Consider the following 11,928-nt stretch of genomic DNA (forward strand, 5'->3'; position numbering starts at 1 on the left):
AGTGATGCCATCCAGTCATCTCATCCTCTGTCGTCCTCTTCTCCTCCTGCCCTCAATCGTTCCCAGCATCAGGTCTTTTCCAATGAGTCAACTCTTTGCATCAGGTGGCCAAGGTATTGGAGTTTCAGCTTCAGCATCAGTCCTTCCAATGAACACCCAGGACTGTTCTCCTTTAGAATGGACTGGTTGGACCTGCTTGCAGTCCAAGGGACTCTCAAGAGTCTTCTCCAACACTGCAGTTCAAAAACATCAATTCCTCGGTGCTCAGCTTTCTTCATAGTCCAACTCTCACATCCATACATGACCACTGGAAAAACCATAGCTTTGACTAGACGGACCTTTGTTGGCAAAGTAATGTCTCTGCTTTTTAATATGCTGTCTAGGTTGGCCATAACTTTCCTTCCAAGGAGTAAGCATCTTTTAATTTCATGGCTGCAATTACCATCTGTAGTGATTTTGGAGCCCAGAAAAATAAAGTCTGACACTGTTTCCACTTTTTCCCCATCTATTTGCCATGAAGTGATGGGACCAGATGCCATGAACCTCATTTTCTGAATGTTGAGCTTTAAGCCAACTCTTTCACTCTCCTCTTTCACTTTCATCAAGAGGCTTTTTAGTTCCTCTTCACTTTCTGCCATAAGGGTGGTGTCATCTGCATATCTGAGGTTATTGATATTTCTCCCAGCAATCTTGATTCCAGCTTGTGCTTCCTCCAGCCCAGCGTTTCTCATGATGTACTCTGCATATAAATTAAATAAGCAGGGTGACAATATACAGCGTTGGCATACCCCTTTTCCTATTTGGAACCAGTCTATTGTTCTGTGTCCAGTTCTAACTGTTGCTTCCTGACCTGCATATAGGTTTCTCAAGAGGCAGGTCAGGTGGTCTGGTATTCCCATCTCTTTCAGAATTTTCCACAGTTTACTATGATTCACACAGTCAAAAGCTTTGGCATGGTCAAGCAGAAATAGATGTTTTTCTGGAACTCTCTTGCTTTTTTGATGATCCAGCAGATGTTGGCAATTTGATCTCTGGCTCCTCTGCCTTTTCTAAAACCAGTTTGAACATCTGGAAGTTCACAGTTCACGTATTGCTGAAGTCTGGGCTGGAGAATTTTGAGCATTACTTTAGTAGCCTGTGAGATGAGTGCAATTGTGCGGTAGTTTGAGCATTCTTTGGCATTGCCTTTCTTTGGGATTGGAATGAAAACGGACCTTTTTCAGTCCTGTGGCCACTGCTGAGTTTTCCAAATTTGCTGGCATATTGAGTGCAGCACTTTCCCAGCATCATCTTTCAGGATTTGAAATAGCTCAACTGGAATTCTATCACCTCCACTAGCTTTGTTCGTAGTGATGCTTTCTAAGGCCCACTTGACTTCACATTCTAGGATGTTTGGCTCTAGGTGAGTGATCACACCATCGTGATTATCTGGGTCATGAAGATCTTTTTTGTACAGTTCTTCTGTATATTCTTGCTACCTCTTCTTAATATCTTCTGCTTCTGTTGGGTCCATACCATTTCTGTCCTTTATCAAGCCCATCTTTGCATGAAATGTTCCCTTGGTAACTCTAATTTTCTTGAAGAGATCTCTAGTCTTTCCCATTCTGTTGTTTTCCTCTATTTCTTTGCACTGATCGCTGAGGAAGGCTTTCTTATCTCTCCTTGCTATTCTTTGGAACTCTGCATTCAAATGGGAATATCTTTCCTTTTCTCCTTTGCTTTTTGCTTCTCTTCTTTTCACAGCTATTTGTAAGGCCTCCTCAGACAGCCATTTTACTTTTTTGCATTTCTTTTCCATTGGTATGGTCTTGCTCCTTTAATGATTAACTTATAGCAAAAGCAATGGAATATAAAGATTAAAGTAAGAGACAGACAGATATGGAGTCAGATTTGATTTTCCCGACTGCAATTACAGTCATATTTTGGCATCTTATAACAAAGATAAATTACTTTATTGCACAGGGTGGTTTGATTTTCTTGGTACTCTGTGTGTGTGCCCGTGTGTGTGTTCTTACATGCACATGCTCACACGTCAAGTTACATAATACTCAGAACTTGATAGTAGCTGTGTTACTACCATTATAGCTGAAAATAATACTTAATAATTTGGAAATATACTTCATCTAAATCCTCCTGCTTGACTTGAGCACTACTGAGCAATTTAACATACACACACATACAAAGGACCACACTGAACTTCAAGTTTCTGAAAAGTCCCTTAGTAAAAGGGAGGTTACCCTTCATGGATCACACCACATGTTGTGGTGAAGGGGCTTGTGTAACTCAGTGAATCTATGAGCCATGCCATGCAGGGCCCCCAAAGATGGACAGGTCACAGTGAAGAGTTCTGACAAAACATGGTCCACTGGAGAGGAAAGGCAAACCACTCTAGTATTCTTGCCATGAAGACCTCAAGAACAGTACAGAAAGGCAAAAAGATATGACACCAGAAGATGAATCCCCCAGGTCAGAAGATGTCCAATATGCTGCTATGGAAGAGTGGAGAGCAATTACAAATAGTTCCAGAAAGAATGAAGTAGTTGGGCCAAAGTGGAAATGACACTCACTTGTGGATATACCTGTGGTGAAAGTAAAATCCAATGCTGTAAAGAACAATATTGCATAGGAACCTGGCATACTGGGTCCATGATCAAGGGAAATTGGACATGGTCAAACAGGATACAGCAAAAGTGAACATACATATCTTAGGGTCAGGGGAGTGTAATCACCTAGGTTCTGTCTCGTCACAGCAAAGATTTGAAGTAATGGATGTTTAAGCCCTCGGCGCATCACAGCTCTCAGACAGTCCATGTTATAGTTCTTGGACAGATCAGTTTTATTTAGAAAATAAAGGAAAATACATCCTCGAGGAGTGTGGGCATGCTGACCCAAAAGAAGCGAAGAGAAGAGAGAGCCCTTGCCCTTTGGCTCCTCTTTTTATATGTTTTTCCTCCCTCCTGGACCTGCCCTATGTAAATTGGGCTAGCCAGGAGTGCTGTTTGTTCTACCTGAGGTCCTCACTCCGGTCCTCAGACCTTCCTTTGACTGTCCTTTATTCTATTTTCACAGGCTGTTCCCTTCCTTGTCTTTTAGCCATCACCATTTTGGACTCCTGTTTCCTATTCTAACTACCTAACATTAGGAATCGGTGAACCTAAATGGACTGGAATGGGTGAATTTAATTCAGGTGACCGTTATCTCTACTACTGTGGGCAAGGATTCCATAGAAGAAATAGAGTAGCCCTCATAGTCAAAAAAAGGATCCAAGATGCATTACTTGAGTGTAATCTCAAACACAACAGAATGATCTCAATTTGTTTCCAGGGCAAACCATGTAATATGTGAAAACCTACAAGACTTTCTAGAACTAAAACACACACACACACACACACACACACATACACAAATGTCCTTTTCATCTTAGGGGATGAAAAAGTAGGAATTCAAAAGATATCTAGAGTAACAGGCAAGTTTGGCCTTGGAATACAAAATAAAGCAGGGCAAAGGCTAACAGGGTTTTGTCAAGAGAACTCACTGATCATAGCAAACACCATTTTCCAGCAACAAAACAGAGGACTCTACACATGGACATCACCAAAAGGTTAATACCAAAATCAGATTGATTATATTCTTTGTAGCCAAAGATGGTCAAGTTCTATACAGTTAGCAAAAGCAAGACTTGCTGACTGTATTTCAGATCATGAGCTCCTTATTGCCAAATTCAGGCTTGAATTGAAAAAGTAGAGAAAATCACTAGGCCATTCAGGTATGACCTAAATCAAATCCCTTATGAATATACAGTGGAGGTGATGAATAGATTCAAAAAATTAGATCTGATAGACAGATTGCCTGAAGAACTATGGGCAGAGGTCCATAACATTATTCAGGGGCAGTGACCAAAAATGACTCAAAGGAAAAGAAATACAAAAAGGCAAAGTGGTTGTCTGAGGAGGCTTTACAAATGGCTGAGGAAACAAGAGAAGTGAAAAGCAAAGGAGAAAGGGGAAGGTATATGTTGTGCCCGATGTCCGAATCCCCGAGCGGGAAGAGAGAAGGTTTCTAAGACAATGCAACTCGCAAAAAGGGAAGTTTATTACTGACTCGAGCCAGGGCTCCTGCCGCATCCAACACAGTGGTGCAGGGTCAGAGAGCCCCGAGCCCAAGCTGTTACCCAAATTTATAGGGTATGCATAAGCGGTTGGTAGCTGGCTTAAGCTGATTGGTTACATGTTTGCAAAGCAATTTTATTGGTACAAACTTTTGCGGGCTTTTTCCAAACTTGGGCATTGGCGGGCTTTTCAGCTTTCCCTTTGTTTCTTACTGGGCGTATATTGATTGGCTGGCTCCAGGCGGCCTGATGGGGGTAGGGAATCTTACCATTTCAGGGGAAACCGAAACTTCGGTCCAGGCCGCCTGTCATAGTGTTAGCCCTGGCAGCCTCACAATATACCCAAATGAATGCAGAATTTCAGAGGACAGCAAGAAGAGATAAGAAGGTCTTCAGTGAGCAAAGCAAAGAAATAGATGAAAACAACAAAATGGGAAAGACTACAGATCTCTTCAAGAAAATCAGAGGTAACAAGGGAACAATTCATGAAAGGATGAGCATGATAAAGAAGAGAAACAGTAAGGACCCAACAGAAGCAGAAGAGATTAAGAAAAGTTTGTAAGAATACACAGACAAACTCTTGAAAAAATGATTTTAAAGACCTAGATAACAACAATGGTGTGATCACTCACCTAGAGCCAGACATCCTGCAGTGTGAAGTCAAGGGGGCCTTAGGAAGCATTACTATGATCAAAACTAGTGAAGGTGATGGAATTCCAGCTGAGCTATTTCAAATCCTAAAAGATGATGCTGTTAAAGTGCTGCACTCAATATGCCAGCAAATTTGGAAAACTCAAAAGTGACCACAGGACTAGAAAAGTTCAGTTTTCATTCCAATCCCAAAGAAGGGCAATGCCAAAGAATATTCAAACTATGGTACAATCATGCTCGTTTCACATGCCAGCAAGATTAGGCTCAAAATCCTTCAAGCTAGACCATAGCAAGATATGAACTGAGAACTTCCAGATGTACAAGCTATATTTAGAAAAGGCAGAGGAACCAGAGATCAAATTGACAACATTTATTGGCTCATAGAGAAAGCAAAGGAATTCCAGAAAAACATCTACTTCTGCTTCAATGACTATGCTAAAGCCATTGACTGTGTGGATCACACCAAACTGGAAAGTTCTCAAAGAGATGGGAGTACCAGACCACTCTACCTATCTCTTGAGAAACCTGTATGTAGGTCAAGAAGCAACAGTTAGAACTGGACATGGAACAAGATTGGTTCAAATTGGGAAAGGAGTACGTTAAGGCTGTATATCATCACCTTGCTTATTTAACTTCAGTGCAGTGTACATCATGCAAAATGCCAGCCTGGATGAATCACAAGTGGAATCAAGATTGCTGAGGGAAATATCAGCCTCAGATATGCAAGTAGTAACATTCTAATGGCAGAAAGTGAACAGGAACTCTAGAGTCTCTTGATGAAGGTGAAAGAGGAGAGTGAAAAAGCTGACTTAAAACTCTACATTCAAAAAACTAAGATCATGGTCCCATCACTTCATGGTGAATAGAAGGGAAAAAGAGAAAGCAGTGACAGATTTTATTTTCTTGGGCTCCAAAATGACTGTGCACTGTGACTGCAGCAATGAAATTGAAAGACACTTGCTCCTTGGAAGGAAAACTATGACAAACTTAGACAGCATATTAAAAGGCAGAGACATCACTTTCCCTCAAAGATAGATATAGTCAAAGCTATGGGTTTTTTTAGTAGTTATGTACAGATATGAGAGTTAGACCATAAAGAAGGCTGAGCACCAAATAACTGATACTTTCAAATTGTGGTGCTGGAGAAGACTCTTGAGAGTCACTTGGACAGCAAGGAGATCAACCAGTCAATCCTAAAGGAAATCAACTCTGAATATTTCAGTGGAAGAACTGATGCTGAAGCTGAAGCTCCTATACTTTGGCCACCTGATGTGAAGAATGACTCATTGGGAAACACCCTGATGCTGGGAAAGATTGGAGGCAAAAGGAAAAGGAAAAGCAGAAGAGATAGTTAGATAGCATCACCAACTCAATAGACATGAATTTGCACAAACTCTGGGAGACAGTTGAGGACAAAGGAGCCCGGCGTCCTGCAGTCTTTGTGGTCTCAAAAAGTCAGACATGACTTCGCCACTGAAACACAACAGCAAAAAGAGAAGTTTGGGATTTATAAGCTGTATGAAAAAAAATAAAGTCACTATATTTGGAAGTATTTATTTCAGATGTTGTATCCTCTAATGTTAACATTTTCCAGGAAATCTCTTAAACTTTTTATGAGGGAGCTGGAATAGAATGGAAAAATAAAACCTGCTACTACTCAAAAAAAAACAAAGAAGAAGAAGAAGCATTTACAGTTGTCTGATGGAAAGGAAGGGAAATCTGTGAACCTATATTTGTTCGCCTGTAAATTTTTCTTTCAAATAAAACTGATTTAAGTAATATTATTTTAACATATAAATAGAATATTCTGTAAACTTTAATTGCCCAAGAAATTGACTGTGAATCCCCAGAACTGTACTGGACTCATAAACCTAGGGCTAAACAATCAGGGCCTTGGAGTTATTACTGTAATTTGACATTCAAATATTAGTTGCTTCTTTTGACACAAAGGCCAACAGAAAACCACAATAAAATCCATTAAGGCAGATAAAGCTACTAAAATCTCATACATTTTTCTATGAAATGTATGCTCTACCCAAAAGAGGAACAGAATTAGCTTTTGGCTGCAACATGATTTTCCTCAAGTACTTATTATTAAAACATGTAGTTGAAGGAGAATATAAGTTCTTGGTTTATTATTATAATAATTTTCCAGCAGAATTTAAATTCTTGTACCAAGCAAATGGATTTTTGGATTCTTGTAAAGAGTTTAGTGGAACGGTTACAAGATTTTTGATTTAGACATACTTGATAGCTCTGCTACCAATCAGATATGTGAAAATGAGCAAGTTATCTAATTATTCTGAATCTCTCCTCTAAGCCTGAAGTTAATACACTCTAAATACACGTAGAGCTAGAAGACAATATTAACTTTTTTCTTTGCCCCTTCTTTTTTTTTTTTTTTTGGCCACTTTATTTTTTTAACTGAAGGATATTTGCTTTACAGAATTTTGTGGTTTTCTGTCATATAGCATCAGCCACAGGTACACCCATGTCCCCTTCCTCCTGAACTTCCCTTCCATCTCCCTGCACACCCCACCCTTCTAGATTGTCACAGAGCCCCTGTTTGCCCCTTCCTTTTTCCTTCTTCTCTGCCTTCTTCCTTTTATTTGGCCCAAAACATTCCATGATACTGAAATGCTTTATGATTCACCAAGGAAAAAACTAATTTTGTATTTTATGTATACATCATTAAGTGCTTTTACTATAATTTTCTTATTAGTAATTAATTTTTTTAAAGTTCCAGCTATGTCAGCATCCCTTAAAAAGAGATATGTATCTAATTAGACCACTTCCTTTCTAGCTAACATGAACAAATAAATATTTACATTAGTATTAAAACATATTTTGAAGAAGAAATTGAAACCAGGTAATACGATAGGCAAAGAAAAAAACACAGTGCAGTCAGAAAAGGTGTCATAGAGATGAAAACACTTAATTTTGAGCACCATAAATAAACAGTCTTCACAGTTTGTAAAGTGTTTCCTTTCATTCATTCAATGAATAAATTTTCTAAATGCCCACTTTGTCTTTACACCAGGTGCTAGGGATAAAAAAGGAATAAAACCTCGGCCATTTATCTTAATAATCTTACAGATTAATAAAGGATTGACAGGTAAATAATCAATTCTCTTCTATTATTCAAGTGCAATAAAGGAATGATTTACAAGGTACCACAGAATGAGCAGGGTAATTAACTTTATGGGAGATGGGGATGGGAGTTGCCACACAAAATTGGTAAATACTGCTCACAACTATCTTCTAAAGTTGGTAGGAAAAGGTAATGTATCATGTTCATTTCAGACATGAAGAAACAACTGGAGTTCAGTGACTTGCAGAAAGCTTACACCAGGCTTCAAAGTCAAGTGTAACAACTCCTCAACCAGCGCTCTTCCCAGGATGATCAGGTACTCAGTCCAGTCTATCAAACCATACTCTTCCCAACCATAAGTAGAGTTTTAAAATAATTTTCCATTCAACAGTGTCATGAGGCTGCAACACTATACATACTGTTGAAACTGTTAATGAGGGAGATAATAGAATCATCATATATAATGCCAACAAAACATTCTAAAGAAGTTCACCATCATGGAATGAATGTTTGCTTTATGTCAACTTCATGCAGAGAGTTCTGCCAAAGAAACAGGATTACAGAATATTTAGCTGTTATATTCTGTAGCAATTCCGCCTTGGTGAAGTCATGATGGCTAGGCAGAATCCATGGTCTAGGGATCCCCACTTACCAAAAGGGCAATTTAAAATTGCAAAGAGATCCAACCAGTCCATCCTAAAGGAGATCAGTCCTGAGTGTTCATTGGAAGGACTGATGTTGAAGCTGAAACTCCAATATTTGGGCCACCTGATGCGAAGAGCTGACTCATTAGAAAAGACCCTGATGCTGGGAAAGATTGAAGGTGGGAGGAGAAGGGGACGACAGAGGATGAGATGATTGGATGGCATCACCAACTCAATGGACATGAGTTTGGGTAAACTCTGGGAGTTGGTGATGGACAGGGAGGCCTGGATTGCTGCGGTTCACAGGGTCGCAAAGAGTCCGACTTGACTGAGCAACTGAACTGAACTGAACTGAACTGATGGTTTCAAATAATGAATGGAGTATTATTCTTGACCTGCCTATAGTGGGCTTTTTCTTAATATAGAACTTTTGCTATTCTCCTTTAACAACTGTATATACGAATACATTCCATCCAGATATGGCAATATCCCAAAGGACTCTCACAAACACTCCCTTTAAAGTGAAATTTCAATATTATCTTTTAGCAGACTATAAGCTATTTCCACCTTGGAAATACAGTTTAGTGAAGACTATAAATTTAAAAACCTAAGATGCCATATAGTTTTTCCACTATTTAATAGAGTTGCTTCATTCCCCATGGATTTCTCTTTCTATTATGTTAGTACCATTCCTATTCTCTTTCAATTTGAATTATTTTTACAAGGAATGATAAGGAGTAAAAACAAAATAAGAGTGTGGGATGTTTAGGACATTTTTATGATAGAATATTCTAACATCTGTATACTTGAAACAAAATTTTTGTTCTTTGCAAATATAAGCTGATTATTAAGGCTGAATTTATGAGCCATAAACGTTCTTAAACAAAAGATATGAATGTTTAGGTGGTGTGTCTTTACTTTGTGAACTTGCCCTAAGATAGATGTCTACTTTTTGTACTTGCCCTAATATGTATGCCTTCCTTCAAGTTAATTTATAATTCAAGTTATAATTTGTCTTCATAGGGAAAGATAGAAAGTTTAGATCAAATAGGGAAGCTGAATCTAGTCTCTGTAGCCTGAAACCAAGTTAAATCTCTGAGACAGTTTTGGGTGAAGTACAAAAGAATAGCTTTATTGCCTTGCCAGGCAAAGGGGAACAGGCTAGTGCCCTCAAAACTGTATGTCTCAACTTGGAGAGGTAGTGAGAAGTTTTAAAGTAATGATTCAAAGAAGGCATGATCAGTTCATGGACATTCTTCTGATTGGTTGGTTATGAGGTAAGTCCGAGTCAGCAGTATCAACAGTCTGGTTTGAACCGGTAAGCGCTTGGGGAAAACATTTGGTCATTAATTGTTAACTTTTCCCAAATGGTGGGGGTTTTAGTATCTGCAGAATAGCTCAAAGATATTGTTGTGTGCATCCCTTGTGGAGGAACCAGGCCTTGCCCCAAGGATGCTCTGTTGTTCCTCCTGTTTCTCCCTTGTCTTGCGTCCCTTCCCTTCCCTATTAACAACTGCTTGAATCTGCCTGTTGGAACTCAGGGAAGGTCATGAAGGCTGAATAAAGCCTCTTTCTTGTAATCAAAGAACTGAGGGACCCAGAAAAGCTTCTGTGCTCAGAGGCCAAAAAGGCCCTGCTTGGTGTCAATAGCGATGCTTCCTTCCTTTTGCAATTCTCTTGAAATGCAAAATTCATATTTGGTCCATGGATAGGTTCAGAGACTCATATAAATACCACACTGAAATATGCAATTGCAATGATTCATATTATCAATTATAATACATTATATGTTCTCATGTTTCTTCTTTTCTTCTACCGTTGACTTTCTCATTTTATATAATAAAAATCCTTCAATAGTTTGTAACACTGTTATGAGCTTATTCATATTTGTGGAGTTATTTTATCATTATAAATATATATACTCTTATTGTATCAAATATTTTAGACTTTGAGAACATAAATAATACTTTACTTATTGAATGCCAATAGACATTTACAGTTAAAGATAATACTGACATGGAAAACTCAATCAAATATATAATCAGCATATATATAAATTCTACTCTATAAAATACATAAATATATACATATATAAAATACATACATATATATGCTGCTGACTTAGAAGCAGAGCTCTAGAAATGGAGTCTCTGTGTTTATCTGTCTACCTATCTACCAATTCCAGTTACATTTGTTTAATATAACTCTCATATGTATTTTGGAATACCTTAATAGCAGGTGTATTACTTTATATGAATAAAAAAAGTGGACATTAAAATGAAAAGAAAGAGCTACGTTTCTACTGGCAAATAAATAATGTTAATATCAAAATAGGAAAAGTCAAGAAAGGAAGTCAGCTTTTCTTGGTTGGCTGCTATACAGTATAATTTGAAGTGGACATGTGTTTGAGCAAACTCTGGAAGATAGTGAAGAACAGGAAAGCCAGGCATGCTGCAGTCCATGGGGTTGCAAAGAGTCGGACAAGACTTAGCAACTGAACAACAATTTACCTAAATTCACAGATGGTTCGGTGATAGGACCAATACCTAAACCCAGATTATTATGACTCCAAAATCCATGATTTGTTGTGTGTTAGTGAGGTTAGGAGGATAGTGAGGAGGTTTTAAAAAATTAAAGAATATTTTAGAAAACATAAGTCCAAATGAAAGAATAACTTTTTTCCTCCAGATTTAAATAGCACTCAAATCTCATATGAATCATCCTCCCACTCCTAGTCGAGTCTATTATGTATCATCCTCTCCATCAACACATATGGGGAGAATTGAAAATAAAAACTAAGAAATTAAACATGAACATTCTCAAAAGGCTCTCTGTAAACTAATCTTACTATCAGCTAATGAAATGGTTTAGAGAAAACTACCAGAAAAGAACAGGTCTATGTCCTAAGGGAAATACTTGATTACTTGACCTTCTTGGATTAAGAGCCAGAAGTATTAGCAGAAAACTATTATTATTATAAATTCAACCAAAAATAAACTTGTCATTCAATGTTGGTTTGGAAAAACATGTTCTTATGATAATTAACTCCTGCGTATTAAGTGAAAATCCCCTTTTTAGAACAGTCCTTAGATGAAAGAGTACTGAGCATTACTTGACTTCCTTCTTTAATTTAACCATGGCAAGAGCACCCTGGGCCTGAGTCCTGCTGAGCTGCTAACTGGGCACACTCAGGCTTCCCAGCTGCTGGACTGGAAGTGGTGAAGATAACAGAGACCACAGACCCTGGGGCTCCCACAAGCTCTTTAACCTTACAAAGGAAACTTGGATGCATGCTGAAAGCCTCAGGACAATTACCACACAAAAGACTTTTTATCTATCAGGCTGAAACAGATTCCCACTGGAAGTCAGAGCCATCACCAGTACATCATTCCTTCATGTGGCATCTCTACAGTCACAGAGTTTAAGGATAAACT

General features: G+C 38.5%; 1 long non-coding RNA gene across 1 annotated transcript in view; it reads left to right on the forward strand.

Annotated features, from left to right (window-relative positions):
* The window catches only part of LOC133061492 (uncharacterized), a 235,031-nt gene extending 226,874 nt beyond the window's left edge, over window positions 1-8,157 (forward strand). Inside the window, exon 5 of the long non-coding RNA XR_009693997.1 lies at window positions 8,063-8,157. This is a non-coding gene — a long non-coding RNA (uncharacterized LOC133061492). The remainder of the gene's footprint in view (window positions 1-8,062) is intronic.
* Window positions 8,158-11,928: the final 3,771 nt, after the last annotated feature.

This window comes from Dama dama, chromosome 9 (genome assembly GCF_033118175.1).
Source record: "Dama dama isolate Ldn47 chromosome 9, ASM3311817v1, whole genome shotgun sequence".
NCBI lineage: Eukaryota > Metazoa > Chordata > Mammalia > Artiodactyla > Cervidae > Dama > Dama dama.